At 29.9% G+C, this 9,896-nt stretch overlaps 1 long non-coding RNA gene across 1 annotated transcript in view; it reads left to right on the top strand.

Annotated features, from left to right (window-relative positions):
- The window catches only part of LOC125504312, a 42,109-nt gene extending 32,870 nt beyond the window's left edge, over positions 1-9,239 (top strand). Inside the window, exon 2 of the long non-coding RNA XR_007281429.1 lies at positions 7,421-9,239. This is a non-coding gene — a long non-coding RNA (uncharacterized LOC125504312). The remainder of the gene's footprint in view (positions 1-7,420) is intronic.
- The last annotated feature ends 657 nt before the right edge of the window (positions 9,240-9,896 follow it).

Genomic DNA, 9,896 nt, shown 5'->3' with positions numbered 1-9,896 from the left:
AGACTTTATTTCCAAAAAATACTTTGCTAGCAGTTTGGTATAACGACGATTCGAGTCGCCAAAAATCGTATCATCGGAAATTTTGAGCTTTTGATTTTCCATTTCCTAAATTTTTAGTAGAATAATTCCGATTCCGAAACCGACTTCACGTTTTCCAAGAAATATCTGATGCAAATTTTATTCAATAAAAATAAATGGCATTAGGCAACTTGCTCGTTTCATCATATGAAGTTGAAAATTTTATTTGTTAGAACAAACTTTTTTTTAACCAACATTTTTGCCTGAATAAAGATAATACAATGTTTTCGATTTCAAATGTACACACCAAACGCAAAATTTGCTTATAAACCCAATAAATGTGTAAGTCAGAATTTTTGCTGCGTAAAGAAAGTAAGCTTGGAGAACATGGACATAAGTGATGGTGTTTTTGTTTGTTTTTGTTTGTTTTGTTTTTGTTTGTGCGATTAAAAAACTAACTAAAAAAGCTTGCCAAGTTTACTAGCAACTTTTATTATTTAATGCTCCGATATCAAAATTTAAATTTTCAATTTAGTGTTAGGAAGCTATCACCTAAAGGTATAATACGACACTTAAGCCCATACTGCAACAGATAAATTCCAATTCGAATAGAAATGAATTTCGAAAAGTTGCCTTGTGATTTCAATAATATCATATCATGCATATCTACTATCTTTCTATAGCCCGAAAACTACCGAAAAAAAGTATTTTTTAAATTGCTTAACAAGGCCAAGTGAATACCAATGTGTAAAAAACCGCTATTAGTTAAAGTTCTTTTATAAATTTTTAAACTTTTTTGCTTCGACTTAAATTTGGTTGTTTGAAAAAACTAAATAAATTAAAAATAAAATCTTAATAATAAAATTACTTAAGAATTTTTAATAAAATTTAATATTAGTGTAGATTTCTTTGGTGCATTTCAAGACAATATGTGGCAACACAGTTATCTTAATTGAGCAAAACGAATGCACTTTCTGCAAATTTATGTTTTTCTGTTGATGGTTCATTTGATGAAAATAAAAATTCCAACTGAAAACAAAATCAAAATGAACCCATTAAAAACCTTCTTATTCCATTTATTTCGGGAAGTTCAGCTAGAATTAAACTAGTAGGAAACAAATTTAGTATTAGAACAATCTTCAAAACCGAAAATACAATTAGAAGCAAATGTTGAAAAACTGAGCCCAATGAAAAAGTTAAAAATATGAAAAACGTATTTAGAAAATATCTTCCCAACCAATAAAAAAATTAAAAGATGTCAATCATACATAAAAAGCAAATAATTTCACCGTTCACATATTGGTCAACATACGCCAACAAAAAAACGGTAAAGATAGTGCATTAATTTTACTAAATCCACAACAACAGACAACTAAGTCTAGAATAAAATCACGTAGAGTAAAATCTGAAGTTGGCCAAAAAAATATTCAGCCGAGTTAAATTTTACCAAAATTTCTAATTAATTGTATATATTTTTTCTAAAAAATGAAATTTGTGGGCACGTAGAATGCTAGCTATTGATTACCTTTTGATAAAGAATTAATTGTTTATTTTGAAATAAGAGCACTGTTTATTAATCTGTAATAGATGACGATGACGAGAGGAAATTCTTCTTTTTAAACGGCAAAAATGTTGAGGTAAAGTACCCAACAAGTTTAGAAAATATAATTTTCCTATAAAACTATAATTTAATTTCAACCAAACTTAGTTTACAAAAGAGTTTTTCATTTTTCTTTATTTATAAATTCACGTTTTCCGTGAAAGCTGTAAAGGTGAAGCAACGCTCAATTAATTTCAAAGTGACTAAAAGCTTCATGATTTTTTTTTCTGATGCCGAAACAATGGCCAATTCAGCGACTTAAGATGGCCGCCACGGCAATCAGCTCTTTCCGATGTAAATTTGGTCCCTTTTTCGCCCCTTTTTTACACCACCCCACGCCACCCCCGTTCCGAAATCCCTCTTTTATTCTTTTTCACCCTACTTTTACACTTCTAAAAAGGGTCCCGAAATAATTTCGTTCAGAAAGAAACGATATTATCAAAGATATTCGCGTAGGAGAGAGACGCGAAATATGTCCGACGATTGTGACGCTGAGTGCACAATAAAGAGAATTTTAAGGTTTAGGTCTCGAATTTTATCGATTGGTTGTATATTTCGGCATGAGAAGTGAACGAAATGTCTTTGGACATATTAATAATGGCGAAAACTGAATTTGATTATAACCTACAAGGCAAAAAACGAAATTTACTCAAAAACTGGACATTCAAAGCTTTGCTCTGCAGCTTTTTGTAAAAATAGTTGGTATAGAGTTGAACAAGAAAGTAATAATACAGATTTTTTTATTATAACCTTTTTCAAAAAAATTGTAAACTATGGCTTTTTTGAATGCAAAAATAAGTAGATTTTATAAAATTGTATAGTGTCTTTTAGGAAGAAGCAAATTTTTACTTTGTTTAATAACAAAATCAGCACTTCTCATCCGTAAAAATCAAAATTAAAAAGCTTTTGTCATTTGAAGTTAGTAAAAATAATGAGGAATGTGAAGCACTCCAAGGACAAAAAATAAATAACAGAAAATACAATTTATATATAAATATGTCTTTCATGCGAAAAACCTCAGTAAGTTTTTCTTATTGGAGAAGTTAATTCAGTTAAAAAATTCCTTAGATATTTTACAATTTTTTTTCAGTTTTCAATATTGTTTATGTCCAGTTATTTACATTTATATTATTTATAAGGGCAATGGATAGAATATGGAAGCAACGGCTTAATAATGCCCAAAAATGTATTAATTTGAATATTATTTACTAAAAATGTCAACTAACTAAAAAAGTAATTAAATTAAATACATTGGAAGGGAAACTAATAGCGTCCACAGATATTCATGACAGATTTTTCGTCTTCAACTAATACTTCTGGAGAAGCAGGAAACCATTATGTTCGATCATTTCAACAAATTTAAGATATACATGAAAGTTCTAAACTTGAAACAAACGAAATACACATAGAATATTCACAAATAGTTGTTGTTGAGTCACTGTTATTTCAGTTTCTCAAAATCATCTGCATACGTGTTCTTAACATATTTTGCTTCTTAGGTGCTTGCAGCTAACAAGCTAGAACACCATAATTATAAGATTTGGTTATTTCCGAAATAACAAGACCTATTCTGGTGCTGGAAGAATAATGCAAAGTAATAACTTTATACTTCGCATAATTAACTGTAAATAGAAATATAATAATGTGAAGAATATATAATTAAGACATTTGCATAAAATTTCGCAAAAGCTCTGAAATAATGTGTTATCGAAAAGATTCAAGCTGGAATTTCAACAGATATTTAAGCCAGTTTATGTAACTTTATATAATATTTTGCGTTTGATGATTGAGCTTAGTTTGTTGCATGTATGGAACTAATTTTCGTAAAAAAACTTAAAATACGCTCTTGGAACTAATAACGGATGTTTACTGACTTTACTGAACTGCAATTTTAATATCGTTCTCAGAGTACTTTGCAACTAAAAAATAAAAAACAAAAACGAAATCAACTAAAAGGAACAAACTATCGTCTATTATTAAACGTTATGCTCAAAGACATACAGGTGAATGAAAAACACCAACTGGTAATACAACTTTTGCATGATACTGCCCAATTAAAATTAATAGTTGTGGTTAGGGTCGAAACTAACTAGCTGCAATTGCATCTGGAAACAATAAAAAGCTGCAAAAACTCTGTCATTCTCACTGCGATGCTGGTGGTCATTTACGAATAACATCACCTAGATTTCAGTTATTAAAGAACTCCCGTCGACCAAGGGTTAATTAGAATGACAAAGAATCCCAAGGTGGTCGTTTTGACCCGGCTAAACGTATAAGGGTGGTGTTTCTAACGACTTTTCCATGCAAAGAAAATATTACAGAACAATAAATTGCATACTCTGGATATTTCGTTCAATTAAAGGTCTTTGGACAGTACACGCTTCCAGAATTTATATCGTCATGACTGAATAGGAGTCAAATTTGAGTTAAATTGTGGCTTATTTGAGTATCAGATCTAAAATATATAAAATGTTCACACTTTTCCCATTTAATTCTCATAAATTGCGATCAAATAAATAAATGAACTAAAAATGAGTTACTTTGATGAGATGCTCAAATGCAGCACACATTCATAATAAGTTTCATCTTTTTTTCATAATATAATGAAATATGGATTGGGTTTAAAGGCACTCAGAGACCAAAGTTAAACGAAACTAATTAACAATTATACTTAAATAAAAGTTGGCTTAAACGTTGTCTTCTTTAAGAGTTGCTACAACCGCTCAAAAAAAAAACTATTAAATATTTTTCCATATAAGTCCAAGTTTCAAAACAACTGAGGTCATTTCGAAAACTCCACGACTTCCTTCATTTCCCATTCCCGATAAAAAGTCTCCGACGCTTTTCTGCTTTTCTTTTCAGAAAGGAGAGCGGGTCCGCTCGGCCCCGACCAATAAGAAAAGCACTACGGGAAAACTGAATTAAAATGAAAAATTAAAACGGAGAATAGCAGTCTTTATTGCGAGAAATTTAAAACAGAATATATTAAGGGTGAAAAATTTACATTATTGCCAAGGGCTCTGTTTTGCTGATGCCTTATTTCTTTATTTCTTTTTCGCTACCCTTCGTGGCGCCTTAAAACCCCCCTATTGCAATAGCTTCGTCATAATTGTATGGATTAATGGTTTGATTTGTTTTTTATATTGAACAAGTGCATAATTTACACACTCGTTATGCACCCGATCTACAGTTTTGAATGTAACTCAGAATAAGAAGCTCGTTGATTCATTTCTACCTTCAGATAAGTTTAGCACTTTTAATAGAATGAAATTGAATATAATTTTTTTTTAATTCTTAATAACAGCAAAATAATTAAAGTTTGCTAAATGAAATTCGATTGCTGGTATAAGCATATCATAAATTTTAATGTTAATATCATGTCAATGTTAAGATATTAAGTATCAAATTTAAAAAAGTATGGTTTAAAAGACTGCAAAACTGCGAGGCTTTAGGGGATTGGAAAAAGAACGTATATAATGATTATCCAGGTTTTGCCAAATATTTTAATGCTATTGTACAATAGTATATTAGCCTAGAGTATTTTTAATGGAATTAAGCGTCCGTATGAGACATTAAATAATTACTTTTGGGTCAATTTTTTTTTACTTATGATATTTTTCTTAAACCATAAATAAATTTTAAGAAATTACTCACCTGACAAGTACATTACATTATTTTTATTTTATTTGCGTTTTTTGAGTTTTGTTAGCAGGAAATGTTTCCTCACATCATCATATCATCACATAATCATGAATGTTACGAGCCTTGAACATAAACAGTAAGAGTTTTTTTTATAAAATGAAAACGAAAGATGCGAAAGTGAGAAAGTCGACTAATCTGTTTTATTTCATAAAGCATTCATTAACAGAACATTTTAATATTTAGAAAAGTGCACGTTCAACTTCACTTTACTAATAAAGTGTTAACTTTTTGCTGAATGTAGAAAACTTTCATTCAACTGATCATTTTATTTCCTATACAGACGCTTAATAAAACAGTAGATACGTTTTAGTGAAGTGCATACAATAAAGTTGCTATGGGACAGAGACGAAGAAATTAGTATTTAAATGGAGAACAATTATTTCAACACCGTCGAAGGTATATATGCTGTATATATACAGATTTTGAGTTGGGCTAATCTCAGGCACCTCAAGGACAGAAACCAACTGGATTGGAACTTAGAAATAACACTTTAGAAATGGTTAAAAATCTCGAACTAGCTATTGGAAAGCATAGAAATAATAAAAAATCTACAATTAACTGTAGGAAAATGTTTAAATAATAAAAATTCTCTTCTTAACTATTAAAAAAATTAGAAGTAGTTAAAAATGTCGTATTAACTGTTGAAAATTAATTAGTTATTGAGAAATTTTAGAAATAACAAAAAATATCGAATTAGCTATTGAAAAATTAAGAAGTAATTAAAAATATCGATTTAACTATTGAAAAATTTAGAAGTAGGTAAAAATTTCAATTTAGCTATTGAAAAATTCAGAAGTAGTTAATAGCCTCGATATAGATAATGAAAAATTTAGAAATGGTAAAAAATCTCGATTTAAGTATGTAACTGTATATTGGCATTTTCCAAACGAAAATTGTGCTTCCGGTAATATTGCCATATTTCGCATATTAATAGTCGGCAGAAATTAAGCTTTCATCAACAAAAAAAGGTAAATACTTTTAATTGTTTTTTTGCAGTGAAATTTGCACTTTAAATAGGGAAAAGCATGCACTTTAAATAGGTAATATTTTTATATTAACTGAGTAAATTGAGATAAGATTTTAAAAGAGCTGGAACTTACTCATTCAGTAATTTTTCTCATTTACTTATGAGGAGATCAAAAATATTCAGCAAAAAAAATTCATACTGAACTAAAATAGAGAAAGAACTACCACAATAAATTATTATAACAACGTATTGTATGAAACACGTTATTTTCCAAATGTTAAAATGTCTTGTCCTGCAAGAGCATTCGAGGTATCTTCTGCAATAAAACGAATAGTCACATTTTCCAAATATTACTTGTTACACATTTTTGACTCAAACCCACAAATGGCAATACAAATTCAGAATTATTAAGGATTCAATAGGAACCGATGTCTCAGGTCCTTCTCTATGCTTTTATTCACTTTCCTTCGACAGTTGACCACTTACATGTTACTAATTTCTACATTGGTTTAATTCAATTCAAACATTTTTCAGAAATACAGAAACGTTTTAGCTGAAATAAAATTAAAGTAATTTCCGCGTCACAATCATCAGCTAGTTCCTTTCTATGCTATCTGAACCGTGAATAACATCTTGAGCACACTGAAGCATAAACGAAATAACATTTCGCCCAAAATATATCGAGGGGCTTACGCGACAACAAGGATCTATATTAATTATCAAAAATCAAACTCTTTAATTAAGAAAATCACCGAAGTACGCCAAATTTATGCAGACTGCTCAAAAAGACTTCGCTCCGCTCTTCCCAAAGAAATTCGGCGATTGATCAAAAAAGAGGGTGGCAAGTCTTATTAAACAGGGGTGCCCAGTTAAAAAATGAAAAGGGTTGTTCGCCTGATTTAAAATGGATGATGTCCCTCGGCGAATCGATAAATATGGCTGACGCGACTGATTTTTAATTATGAAATTATTTTTACTCTGACGGTGCAAAAATCGAGACTGGTCGTGCAGAACTTGAACTTCTTAAGATAAATGAATTTTACTATTAATCAATCTTTCTACAACACTTAGATCCTATAGTATTTCCAAACAAGCAAAAAATTAAATAGTATAACACATTTTATTTATTTCAGATTGGACAGATTACCACAGTCTTAGTACAATGCAAGACAAAACTGAGCAACTAAAGAAGAAATACGCAACAATCGAGGAAGTTAAATTTAAAGCCAGTGTGAACTATTACCAATTTTTATGTCCTTTAAATATAACTTATTGTTTTGTTAAATCAAATCAAACACAACAAATATTTGGATGTCAGCCTAAGATTGCCTAAGATTATGCACCCTGATGCATAAAATTTGAAATAGAAAATAAAGTATTATGCTGAATTGAAATAAACAGTCAAGGTAAAATCGGACTTTAAGGATTTTATTTAATTTGAGTTAAAGCTACTTACAAGTGGTTTTCTAATTTATTTTATTCTATAACTGATGATTTATGTACATTCAGCTCAATACAAAACTTAATGACTATTTTAGGAGAAAGTGCAAATACGTGACTATTGTGTGTATTAATAATTGTTTTAGCTTTAACACTGATCCAAATGATTTCACGTTTATTTGAACGTTTGTATATTGTTATAGATTATTGTAGATTGTAATGCAGGGTAATCAATCTATAAAAGTGGTTTAAAATTGGTAAAATTAAAAACAATACTGTGAAATTCTTACTTAGAATCTTGCGCAGAGATACTGATCTTTTGAGATCTTTAAGAGCCTATAAAACTTGTATTGCCCTAAATCATCTGGTTCATTTATACTACTTGTGTGTATTTAATTATCAAATGTGTATTAAACATAATTTGTTCAAGTTCTTTTATAATCTCCTATTTCTGTAATTCCGATAAATTATTTTTTTGAACTTTGAAACTGTCGTTTTTTCTTTGCACATCCGTTATTTCTTCACTTTTCTATTGTTTTTTAATATGTTCATCCATTAAAGATATAGTAGCTGAACTTACTCATTTGAATCTTTGGATATATCTTTTCATGAAGTAAATATGGTTTATTAAAAAGTCAATTTATATTTGTATTACATCTGTGCCTATTCTTGTGGTGACCTGATTGTTCAAAAGCTCGCAAAGTCAACCCGTCTGGTAACGCTGAATTTATGTCGGCTCGCATTTAACTAAAAGTGACAGTTGGAATTTCTTATGATATCAAAAATAGAGTAAAAAGAAGTACCCAACTAATCGGAGCCCCAGAAAACAATTCCCTCCGTCACCCTTTGAGCGTCGTACTCTCTTTGTCTGAAAATTAAAATATTGCAAATTATAAAACATTTTCGCTGTTAGAAACGGCGCAGCGCCGCATTTCTAATAAAGAATTAGCGAAAATGCTTTTAAAAGATTTCTCCTTTGATGCCGGAATATTTATATTTCTCTTTTAGAAAACGAGCTTGAATGCCTTAAATTAATGTCGGAGAAAAGTCTAAATTGTTTCCAGGGCTCCGTAGCCGTCGTCCTTGGCGAAAGGAACTGATGGCGTTCATAAGTTTGTTAAACGTGAAGTGTTTTGATAAACCGATTTTCGATATGGACTGCTGCAGTATTATCAAATTATTAATTAGCTATTTAGTTGTTTTCGCTCAACTTTTATCAAAGTTTGTTCAAAATCTTTTAATACTTTTATACAGTGGCTTCCGTACTTTATGAATACATATCTAAAAATAACTTTAATACCCAGGCCTGCATACTTATAATTCGTGTAAGATCTTTCAACTCTGAAAGAAATCAGCAATATGTGAATTCCTCCAAAATTAAATTTTGTTGTTTACAATTTAACAATTATTTGTCATTTAAACTGTGTATTTCTTACATTCGAACTTTGCACACATGTGCAATATGTTTTAGTTAATGGAGTAAAAAGTTCAATAATAAAGAAGTTTTGTTAATATTTGTATATTTATTTCCGCAGTCCAGCTCTAATAAAACACAATCTCAGAAACTTAAACACGAAATTAACGGCGTCGAAATTAAATCGCAAATTTATCCGCAAAAATGAGAAGCTAACCCAATAAAAAACTAATTTTAAACTCCTTTCTTCCACGGTTTTAATCAAGGGACTTCAAAAAATTACCTCGTTTCCATATTGAGTGCAAGAAGAGGGAGTAAAAAATTAATGGGATCCCTGTTTTTATTGATTTCCTGGAAATATCGAGACGGAATATTAAAAAGCTTTTCTTATTTTAACTCAGAACGGGCTCGTGGCAAGAAAAAGTAACGGAACAGTAGCGCATTGAGCTTTTTTTCAACTGGACATCAAACATAACGAAATATGTCTACATGCTACTCAGGGTTTTCAGTTGATTATCTTAATTGTTGAACTAATATAGTATAATTTCTGTTGTTTCCAATAAAATATTTATTAATCAGAACGTTTTTTCATGACAGAAAGTAAGAAAGAATTGAACTTTTAGTCGACAAATGTTAGCTATTGAAATGTGAATTTTGTTTGCAATAAAAACTACGTATAAATAATGATATTAATCAATAGAATAGAATCAATCCGAAATAGTTTAAAGACACCTGGTGTGTTTCAGAAGTACGTT

Source organism: Dendroctonus ponderosae, unplaced genomic scaffold (genome assembly GCF_020466585.1).
Source record: "Dendroctonus ponderosae isolate FM_Combo_2020 unplaced genomic scaffold, Dpon_F_20191213v2 Dpon_F_20191213_4, whole genome shotgun sequence".
NCBI lineage: Eukaryota > Metazoa > Arthropoda > Insecta > Coleoptera > Curculionidae > Dendroctonus > Dendroctonus ponderosae.
Note: the sequence above shows the minus strand (reverse complement) of the source record. Positions and strands in the feature narration are given on the sequence as shown.